Source organism: Andrena cerasifolii, unplaced genomic scaffold, assembly GCF_050908995.1.
Source record: "Andrena cerasifolii isolate SP2316 unplaced genomic scaffold, iyAndCera1_principal scaffold3073, whole genome shotgun sequence".
Lineage (NCBI taxonomy): Eukaryota > Metazoa > Arthropoda > Insecta > Hymenoptera > Andrenidae > Andrena > Andrena cerasifolii.
In genome coordinates, this window is record NW_027487964.1 from 1 (window position 1) to 11663 (window position 11663).

The window sequence follows — 11663 nt, forward strand, 5'->3', positions numbered from 1 at the left end:
AAATAGAAAAAATAGGTAAATAAATAGAGAAAATACATGTGTATAAATTAGAGAAGGAAAGAGGTAAATAAATAGAGAAAAAGTAAATGAATAGAGAAAAAATTGGAAAATAAATAGAGAAAAAATAGGTAAATAAATAGAGAAAAATAGGTAAGTAAATAGAGAAAAAAGGGGTAAATAAATAGAGAAAAATAGGTAAATAAACCAAAGAAAAAAGGGTAAATAAAAAAATAGGTAAATAAATTAGAAGAAAAAATTGGTAAATAAACAGAGAAAAAATACGTAAATAAATGAGTGAGAAAAATAGGTAAATATATAGAGAAAAAATAGGTAAATAAATAGAGAAAAAAGAGGTAAATAAATATAGACAAATAGGTAAATAAATAGAGAAAAATAGGTAAATAAACTAGAGAAAAAATAGGTGTATAAATATAGATAAATAGCTAAACAAATCAAAGAAAAAAAGGTAAATAAAAAAATAGGTAAATAAATTAAAGGAAAAAATAGGTAAATAAACAGAGAAAAATAGGTAAATAAATAGAGAAAACAAAAGAGGTAAATAAATGAGAGAAAAAATAGGTAAATAACTAGAGAAAAAATAGGTAAATAAGTAGAGAAAAATAGGTAAATAAATAGAAAAAATACGTAAATAAATAGAGAAAATACATGTGTATAAATTAGAGAAAGAAAGAGGTAAATAAATAGAGAAAAAGTAAATGAATAGACAAAAAATTGGAAAATAAATAGAGAAAAAATAGGTAAATAAATAGAGAAAAAATAGGTAAATTATCTAGAGGAAAAATAGGTAAATAAATAGAGAAAAATAAGTAAATAAACCAAAGAAAAAAAGGTAAATAAAAAAATAGGTAAATAAATTAGAGGAAAAAATTGGTAAATAAACAGAGAAAAAATACGTAAATAAATGAGAGAGAAAAATAGGTAAATATATAGAGAAAAAATAGGTACGTAAATAGAGAAAAACGAGGTAAATAAATAGAGAAAAATAGGTAAATAAACCAAAGAAAAAGGGTAAATAAAGAAATAGGTAAATAAATTAGAGGAAAAAATTGGTAAATAAACAGAGAAAAATATGTAAATATATAGAGAAAAAATAGGTAAATAAATACAGAAAAAAAGAGGTAAATAAATATAGAAAAATAGGTAAATAAATAGAGAAAAAATAGTTAAATTATCTAGAGAAAAAATAGGTGTATAAATATAGATAAATAGCTAAATAAATCAAAGATAAAAAGGTAAATAAAAAATAGGTATATAAATTAAAGGAAAAAATAGGTAAATAAACAGAGAAAAAATAGGTAAATAAATAGAGAAAACAAAAGAGGTAAATAAATAGAGAAAAATAGGTAAATTAATACAGAAAAATAGGTAAATTAGCTAGAGAAGAAATAGGTGTATAAATAGAGAAAAATAGGTAAATAAACCAAAGAAAAAAGGGTAAATAAAAAAATAGGTAAATAAATTATAGGAAAAAATTGGGAAATAAACAGAGAAAAATAGGTAAATAAAGAGAGAAAACAAAAGAGGTAAATAAATGAGAGAAAAATAGGTAAATAACTAGAGAAAAAATAGGTAAATAAAAGAGGGAAAAATAGGTAAATAAACAGAGAAGAATAGGTAAATAAGTAGAGAAAACAAAAGAGGTAAATAAATAGAGAAAAATAGGAAAAAAATAGAGAAAAAATAGGTAAATAAATAGAGAAAAATAGGTAAATAAATAGAGAAAACAAAAGAGGTAAATAAATGAGAGAAAAAATAGGTAAATAACTAGAGAAAAAATAGGTAAATAAATAGAGAAAAATAGGTAAATAAATAGAAAAAATAGGTAAATAAATAGAGAAAATACATGTGTATAAATTAGAGAAGGAAAGAGGTAAATAAATAGAGAAAAAGTAAATGAATAGAGAAAAAATTGGAAAATAAATAGAGAAAAAATAGGTAAATAAATAGAGAAAAATAGGTAAGTAAATAGAGAAAAAAGGGGTAAATAAATAGAGAAAAATAGGTAAATAAACCAAAGAAAAAAGGGTAAATAAAAAAATAGGTAAATAAATTAGAAGAAAAAATTGGTAAATAAACAGAGAAAAAATACGTAAATAAATGAGTGAGAAAAATAGGTAAATATATAGAGAAAAAATAGGTAAATAAATAGAGAAAAAAGAGGTAAATAAATATAGACAAATAGGTAAATAAATAGAGAAAAATAGGTAAATAAACTAGAGAAAAAATAGGTGTATAAATATAGATAAATAGCTAAACAAATCAAAGAAAAAAAGGTAAATAAAAAAATAGGTAAATAAATTAAAGGAAAAAATAGGTAAATAAACAGAGAAAAATAGGTAAATAAATAGAGAAAACAAAAGAGGTAAATAAATGAGAGAAAAAATAGGTAAATAACTAGAGAAAAAATAGGTAAATAAGTAGAGAAAAATAGGTAAATAAATAGAAAAAATACGTAAATAAATAGAGAAAATACATGTGTATAAATTAGAGAAAGAAAGAGGTAAATAAATAGAGAAAAAGTAAATGAATAGACAAAAAATTGGAAAATAAATAGAGAAAAAATAGGTAAATAAATAGAGAAAAAATAGGTAAATTATCTAGAGGAAAAATAGGTAAATAAATAGAGAAAAATAAGTAAATAAACCAAAGAAAAAAAGGTAAATAAAAAAATAGGTAAATAAATTAGAGGAAAAAATTGGTAAATAAACAGAGAAAAAATACGTAAATAAATGAGAGAGAAAAATAGGTAAATATATAGAGAAAAAATAGGTACGTAAATAGAGAAAAACGAGGTAAATAAATAGAGAAAAATAGGTAAATAAACCAAAGAAAAAGGGTAAATAAAGAAATAGGTAAATAAATTAGAGGAAAAAATTGGTAAATAAACAGAGAAAAATATGTAAATATATAGAGAAAAAATAGGTAAATAAATACAGAAAAAAAGAGGTAAATAAATATAGAAAAATAGGTAAATAAATAGAGAAAAAATAGTTAAATTATCTAGAGAAAAAATAGGTGTATAAATATAGATAAATAGCTAAATAAATCAAAGATAAAAAGGTAAATAAAAAATAGGTATATAAATTAAAGGAAAAAATAGGTAAATAAACAGAGAAAAAATAGGTAAATAAATAGAGAAAACAAAAGAGGTAAATAAATAGAGAAAAATAGGTAAATTAATACAGAAAAATAGGTAAATTAGCTAGAGAAGAAATAGGTGTATAAATAGAGAAAAATAGGTAAATAAACCAAAGAAAAAAGGGTAAATAAAAAAATAGGTAAATAAATTATAGGAAAAAATTGGGAAATAAACAGAGAAAAATAGGTAAATAAAGAGAGAAAACAAAAGAGGTAAATAAATGAGAGAAAAATAGGTAAATAACTAGAGAAAAAATAGGTAAATAAAAGAGGGAAAAATAGGTAAATAAACAGAGAAGAATAGGTAAATAAGTAGAGAAAACAAAAGAGGTAAATAAATAGAGAAAAATAGGAAAAAAATAGAGAAAAAATAGGTAAATAAATAGAGAAAAATAGGTAAATTATCTAGAGAAAAAATAGGTAAATTATCTAGAGAAAAAATAGGTGTATAAATATAGATAAATAGCTAAATAAATCAAAGAAAGAAAGGTAAATAAAAAAATAGGTAAATAAATTAAAGGAAAAAATAGGTAAATAAACAGAGAAAAATAGGTAAATATATAGAGAAAACAAAAGAGGTAAATAAATGAGAGAAAAAATAGGTAAATAACTAGAAAAAAATAGGTAAATTAATAGAGAAAAAATACGTAAATAAATGCGAGAGAAACATAGGTAAATAAATAGAGAAAAAAGAGGTAAATAAATAGAGAAAAATAGGTAAATAAATAGATAAAAAAATAGGTAACTAAAAAAGAGAAAAAACAGGAAAGTAAATAGATAAAAATAGGTAAATAAACTAGAGAAAAAATAGGTGTATAAATAGAGAAAAATAGGTAAATAAATAGAGAAAAATAGGTAAATAAACAAAAGAAAAAAGGTAAATAAAAAAATAGGTAAATAAATTGGAGGAAAAAATTGGTAAATAAGCAGGGAAAAAATACGTAAATAAATGAATGAGAAAAATAGGTAAATATATAGAGAAAAATAGGTAAATAAACAAAAGAAAAAAGGTAAATAAAAAAATAGGTAAATAAACCAAAGAAAAAAGGGTAAATAAAAAAATAGGTAAATAAATTAGAGGAAAAAATTGGTAAATAAACAGAGAAAAAATACGTAAATAAATGAGTGAGAAAAATAGGTAAATATATAGAGAAAAAATAGGTAAATAAATAGAGAAAAAAGAGGTAAATAAATATAGACAAATAGGTAAATAAATAGAGAAAAATAGGTAAATAAACTAGAGAAAAAATAGGTGTATAAATATAGATAAATAGCTAAACAAATCAAAGAAAAAAAGGTAAATAAAAAAATAGGTAAATAAATTAAAGGAAAAAATAGGTAAATAAACAGAGAAAAATAGGTAAATAAATAGAGAAAACAAAAGAGGTAAATAAATGAGAGAAAAAATAGGTAAATAACTTGAGAAAAAATAGGTAAATAAATAGAGAAAAATAGGTAAATAAATAGAAAAAATAGGTAAATAAATAGAGAAAATACATGTGTATAAATTAGAGAAAGAAAGAGGTAAATAAATAGAGAAAAAATAGGTAAATAAATACAGAAAAATAGGTAAATTAGCTAGAGAAAAAATAGGTGTATAAATAGAGAAAAATAGCTAAATAAATCAAAGAAAAAAGGTAAATAAAAAGATAGGTAAATAAATTAAAGGAAAAAATAGGTAAATAAACAGAGAAAAATAGGTAAATATATAGAGAAAACAAAAGAGGTAAATAAATGAGAGAAAAAATAGGTAAATAACTAGAAAAAAATAGGTAAATTAATAGAGAAAAAATACGTAAATAAATGAGAGAGAAACATAGGTAAATAAATAGAGAAAAACGGGGTAAATTAATAGAGACAAATAGGTAAATAAACCAAAGAAAAAGGGTAAATAAAGAAATAGGTAAATAAATTAGAGGAAAAAATTGGTAAATAAACAGAGAAAAAACACGTAAATAAATGAATGAGAAAAATAGGTAAATATATAGAGAAAAAATAGGTAAATAAATAGAGAAAAAGGAGGTAAATAAATATAGACAAATAGGTAAATAAATAGAGAAAAATAGGTAAATAAACTAGAGAAAAAATAGGTGTATAAATATAGATAAATAGCTAAACAAATCAAAGAAAAAAAGGTAAATAAAAAGATAGGTAAATAAATTAAAGGAAAAAATAGGTAAATAAACAGAGAAAAATAGGTAAATATATAGAGAAAACAAAAGAGGTAAATAAATGAGAGAAAAAATAGGTAAATAACTAGAAAAAAATAGGTAAATTAATAGAGAAAAAATACGTAAATAAATGAGAGAGAAACATAGGTAAATAAATAGAGAAAAACGGGGTAAATTAATAGAGACAAATAGGTAAATAAACCAAAGAAAAAGGGTAAATAAAGAAATAGGTAAATAAATTAGAGGAAAAAATTGGTAAATAAACAGAGAAAAAATACGTAAATAAATGAATGAGAAAAATAGGTAAATATATAGAGAAAAAATAGGTAAATAAATAGAGAAAAAGGAGGTAAATAAATATAGACAAATAGGTAAATAAATAGAGAAAAATAGGTAAATAAATAGAAAAAATAGGTAAATAAATAGAGAAAATACATGTGTATAAATTAGAGAAAGAAAGAGGTAAATAAATAGAGAAAAAATAGGTAAATAAATACAGAAAAATAGGTAAATTAGCTAGAGAAAAAATAGGTGTATAAATAGAGAAAAATAGCTAAATAAATCAAAGAAAAAAGGTAAATAAAAAGATAGGTAAATAAATTAAAGGAAAAAATAGGTAAATAAACAGAGAAAAATAGGTAAATATATAGAGAAAACAAAAGAGGTAAATAAATGAGAGAAAAAATAGGTAAATAACTAGAAAAAAATAGGTAAATTAATAGAGAAAAAATACGTAAATAAATGAGAGAGAAACATAGGTAAATAAATAGAGAAAAACGGGGTAAATTAATAGAGACAAATAGGTAAATAAACCAAAGAAAAAGGGTAAATAAAGAAATAGGTAAATAAATTAGAGGAAAAAATTGGTAAATAAACAGAGAAAAAATACGTAAATAAATGAATGAGAAAAATAGGTAAATATATAGAGAAAAAATAGGTAAATAAATAGAGAAAAAGGAGGTAAATAAATATAGACAAATAGGTAAATAAATAGAGAAAAATAGGTAAATAAACTAGAGAAAAAATAGGTGTATAAATATAGATAAATAGCTAAACAAATCAAAGAAAAAAAGGTAAATAAAAAAATAGGTAAATAAATTAGAGGAAAAAATTGGGAAATAAACAGAGAAAAATAGGTAAATAAAGAGAGAAAACAAAAGAGGTAAATAAATGAGAGAAAAATAGGTAAATAACTAGAGAAAAAATAGGTAAATAAAAGAGGGAAAAATAGGTAAATAAACAGAGAAGAATAGGTAAATAAGTAGAGAAAACAAAAGAGGTAAATAAATAGAGAAAAATAGGGAAAAAATAGAGAAAAAATAGGTAAATAAATAGAGAAAAATAGGTAAATTATCTAGAGAAAAAATAGGTAAATTATCTAGAGAAAAAATAGGTGTATAAATATAGATAAATAGCTAAATAAATCAAAGAAAAAAAGGTAAATAAAAAAATAGGTAAATAAATTAAAGGAAAAAATAGGTAAATAAACAGAGAAAAATAGGTAAATATATAGAGAAAACAAAAGAGGTAAATAAATGAGAGAAAAAATAGGTAAATAACTAGAAAAAAATAGGTAAATTAATAGAGAAAAAATACGTAAATAAATGAGAGAGAAACATAGGTAAATAAATAGAGAAAAAAGAGGTAAATAAATAGAGAAAAATAGGTAAATAAATAGATAAAAAAATAGGTAACTAAAAAAGAGAAAAAACAGGAAAGTAAATAGATAAAAATAGGTAAATAAACTAGAGAAAAAATAGGTGTATAAATAGAGAAAAATAGGTAAATAAACAAAAGAAAAAAGGTAAATAAAAAAATAGGTAAATAAATTGGAGGAAAAAATTGGTAAATAAGCAGAGAAAAAATACGTAAATAAATGAATGAGAAAAATAGGTAAATATATAGAGAAAAATAGGTAAATAAACAAAAGAAAAAAGGTAAATAAAAAAATAGGTAAATAAATTGGAGGAAAAAATTGGTAAATAAGCAGAGAAAAAATACGTAAATAAATGAATGAGAAAAATAGGTAAATATATAGAGAAAAAATAGGTAAATAAATAGAGAAAAAGGAGGTAAATAAATATAGACAAATAGGTAAATAAATAGAGAAAAATAGGTAAATAAACTAGAGAAAAAATAGGTGTATAAATATAGATAAATAGCTAAACAAATCAAAGAAAAAAAAGGTAAATAAAAAAAATAGGTAAATAAATTAGAGGAAAAAATTGGGAAATAAACAGAGAAAAATAGGTAAATAAAGAGAGAAAACAAAAGAGGTAAATAAATGAGAGAAAAATAGGTAAATAACTAGAGAAAAAAATAGGTAAATAAAAGAGGGAAAAAATAGGTAAATAAACAGAGAAGAATAGGTAAATAAGTAGAGAAAACAAAAGAGGTAAATAAATAGAGAAAAATAGGAAAAAAATAGAGAAAAAATAGGTAAATAAATAGAGAAAAATAGGTAAATTATCTAGAGAAAAAATAGGTAAATTATCTAGAGAAAAAAATAGGTGTATAAATATAGATAAATAGCTAAATAAATCAAAGAAAAAAAGGTAAATAAAAAAATAGGTAAATAAATTAAAGGAAAAAATAGGTAAATAAACAGAGAAAAATAGGTAAATATATAGAGAAAACAAAAGAGGTAAATAAATGAGAGAAAAAAATAGGTAAATAACTAGAAAAAAATAGGTAAATTAATAGAGAAAAAATACGTAAATAAATGAGAGAGAAACATAGGTAAATAAATAGAGAAAAAAGAGGTAAATAAATAGAGAAAAATAGGTAAATAAATAGATAAAAAATAGGTAACTAAAAAAGAGAAAAAACAGGAAAGTAAATAGATAAAAAATAGGTAAATAAACTAGAGAAAAAATAGGTGTATAAATAGAGAAAAATAGGTAAATAAATAGAGAAAAATAGGTAAATAAACAAAAGAAAAAAGGTAAATAAAAAAATAGGTAAATAAATTGGAGGAAAAAATTGGTAAATAAGCAGAGAAAAAATACGTAAATAAATGAATGAGAAAAATAGGTAAATATATAGAGAAAAATAGGTAAATAAACAAAAGAAAAAAGGTAAATAAAAAAAATAGGTAAATAAATTGGAGGAAAAAATTGGTAAATAAGCAGAGAAAAAATACGTAAATAAATGAATGAGAAAAATAGGTAAATATATAGAGAAAAAATAGGTAAATAAATAGAGAAAAAGGGGGTAAATAAATATAGACAAATAGGTAAATAAATAGAGAAAAAATAGGTAAATAAACTAGAGAAAAAATAGGTGTATAAAATATAGATAAATAGCTAAACAAATCAAAGAAAAAAAAGGTAAATAAAAAAAATAGGTAAATAAATTAAAGGAAAAAAATAGGTAAATAAACAGAGAAAAATAGGTAAATAAATAGAGAAAACAAAAGAGGTAAATAAATGAGAGAAAAAATAGGTAAATAACTAGAGAAAAAATAGGTAAATAAATAGAGAAAAATAGGTAAATAAATAGAAAAAATAGGTAAATAAATAGAGAAAATACATGTGTATAAATTAGAGAAAGAAAGAGGTAAATAAATAGAGAAAAAATAGGTAAATAAATACAGAAAAATAGGTAAATTAGCTAGAGAAAAAATAGGTGCATAAATAGAGAAAAATAGCTAAATAAATCAAAGAAAAAAGGTAAATAAAAAAGATAGGTAAATAAATTAAAGGAAAAAATAGGTAAATAAACAGAGAAAAATAGGTAAATATATAGAGAAAACAAAAGAGGTAAATAAATGAGAGAAAAAATAGGTAAATAACTAGAAAAAAATAGGTAAATTAATAGGGAAAAAATACGTAAATAAATGAGAGAGAAACATAGGTAAATAAATAGAGAAAAACGGGGTAAATAAATAGAGAAAAATAGGTAAATAAACCAAAGAAAAAGGGTAAATAAAGAAATAGGTAAATAAATTAGAGGAAAAAATTGGTAAATAAACAGAGAAAAATATGTAAATATATAGAGAAAAAATAGGTAAATAAATAGAGAAAAATAGGTAAATAAATAGAAAAATAGGTAAATAAATAGAGAAAATACATGTGTATAAATTAGAGAAAGAAAGAGGTAAATAAATAGAGAAAAAGTAAATGAATAGAGAAAAATTGGAAAATAAATAGAGAAAAAATAGGTAAATAAATAGAGAAAAATAGGTAAGTAAATAGAGAAAAAAGGGGTAAATAAATAGAGAAAAATAGGTAAATAAACCAAAGAAAAAAGGGTAAATAAAAAAATAGGTAAATAAATTAGAGGAAAAAATTGGTAAATAAACAGAGAAAAATAGGTAAATAAATAGAGAAAACAAAAGAGGTAAATAAATGAGAGAAAAAATAGGTAAATAACTAGAGAAAAAATAGGTAAATAAATAGAGAAAAATAGGTAAATAAATAGAAAAAAATAGGTAAATAAATAGAGAAAATACATGTGTATAAATTAGAGAAAGAAAGAGGTAAATAAATAGAGAAAAAAGTAAATGAATAGAGAAAAAATTGGAAAATAAATAGAGAAAAAATAGGTAAATAAATAGAATTATCTAGAGGAAAAATAGGTAAATAAATAGAGAAAAATAAGTAAATAAACCAAAGAAAAAAAGGTAAATAAAAAAATAGGTAAATAAATTAGAGGAAAAAATTGGTAAATAAACAGAGAAAAAATACGTAAATAAATGAGAGAGAAAAATAGGTAAATATATAGAGAAAAAATAGGTAAGTAAATAGAGAAAAACGAGGTAAATAAATAGAGAAAAATAGGTAAATAAACCAAAGAAAAAGGGTAAATAAAGAAATAGGTAAATAAATTAGAGGAAAAAATTGGTAAATAAACGGAGAAAAATATGTAAATATATAGAGAAAAAATAGGTAAATAAATACAGAAAAAAGAGGTAAATAAATATTGAAAAATAGGTAAATAAATAGAGAAAAAATAGTTAAATTATCTAGAGAAAAAATAGGTGTATAAATATAGATAAATAGCTAAATAAATCAAAGAAAAAAAGGTAAATAAAAAATAGGTAAATAAATTAAAGGAAAAAATAGGTAAATAAACAGAGAAAAAATAGGTAAATAAATAGAGAAAACAAAAGAGGTAAATAAATAGAGAAAAATAGGTAAATTAATACAGAAAAATAGGTAAATTAGCTAGAGAAGAAATAGGTGTATAAATAGAGAAAAATAGGTAAATAAACCAAAGAAAAAAGGGGAAATAAAAAAATAGGTAAATAAATTAGAGGAAAAAATTGGGAAATAAACAGAGAAAAATAGGTAAATAAAGAGAGAAAACAAAAGAGGTAAATAAATGAGAGAGAAATAGGTAAATAACTAGAGAAAAAATAGGTAAATAAAATAGGGAAAAATAGGTAAATAAACAGAGAAGAATAGGTAAATAAGTAGAGAAAACAAAAGAGGTAAATAAATAGAGAAAAATAGGAAAAAAATAGAGAAAAAATAGGTAAATAAATAGAGAAAAATAGGTAAATTATCTAGAGAAAAAATAGGTAAATTATCTAGAGAAAAAATAGGTGTATAAATATAGATAAATAGCTAAATAAATCAAAGAAAAAAAGGTAAATAAAAAAATAGGTAAATAAATTAAAGGAAAAAATAGGTAAATAATCAGAGAAAAATAGGTAAATATATAGACAAAACAAAAGAGGTAAATAAATGAGAGAAAAAATAGGTAAATAACTAGAAAAAAATAGGTAAATTAATAGAGAAAAAATACGTAAATAAATGAGAGAGAAACATAGGTAAATAAATAGAGAAAAAAGAGGTAAATAAATAGAGAAAAATAGGTAAATAAATAGATAAAAAAATAGGTAACTAAAAAAGAGAAAAAACAGGAAAGTAAATAGATAAAAATAGGTAAATAAACTAGAGAAAAAATAGGTGTATAAATAGAGAAAAATAGGTAAATAAATAGAGAAAAATAGGTAAATAAACATAAGAAAAAAGGTAAATAAAAAAATAGGTAAATAAATTGGAGGAAAAAATTGGTAAATAAGCAGAGAAAAAATACGTAAATAAATGAATGAGAAAAATAGGTAAATATATAGAGAAAAATAGGTAAATAAACAAAAGAAAAAAGGTAAATAAAAAAATAGGTAAATAAATTGGAGGAAAAAATTGGTAAATAAGCAGAGAAAAAATACGTAAATAAATGAATGAGAAAAATAGGTAAATATATAGAGAAAAAATAGGTAAATAAATAGAGAAAAATGAGGTAAATAAATATAGAAAAATAGGTAAATAAATAGAGAAAAAATAGTTAAATTATCTAGAGAAAAAATAGGTGTATAAATATAGA

At 20.6% G+C, this 11663-nt stretch overlaps 2 long non-coding RNA genes across 16 annotated transcripts; both read left to right on the plus strand.

Moving 5' to 3' along the window:
- Nucleotides 1-17: 17 nt before the first annotated feature.
- LOC143378323 (uncharacterized) lies at nucleotides 18-11518 on the plus strand. Of its 15 annotated transcripts, none has more exons than XR_013088200.1 (6): nucleotides 18-3346; nucleotides 3464-4169; nucleotides 6404-7283; nucleotides 7534-7769; nucleotides 9560-9876; nucleotides 11037-11518. It is a non-coding gene; the product is annotated as an uncharacterized LOC143378323 (long non-coding RNA). The 15 variants fall into 15 exon arrangements; XR_013088201.1 differs by having other exon boundaries at nucleotides 3490-4169; XR_013088197.1 differs by having other exon boundaries at nucleotides 18-2835; nucleotides 3261-4169.
- On the plus strand, nucleotides 4178-5569 carry LOC143378324 (uncharacterized). Its single transcript, XR_013088202.1, has 2 exons — nucleotides 4178-4249; nucleotides 4838-5569. It is a non-coding gene; the product is annotated as an uncharacterized LOC143378324 (long non-coding RNA).
- Nucleotides 11519-11663: the final 145 nt, after the last annotated feature.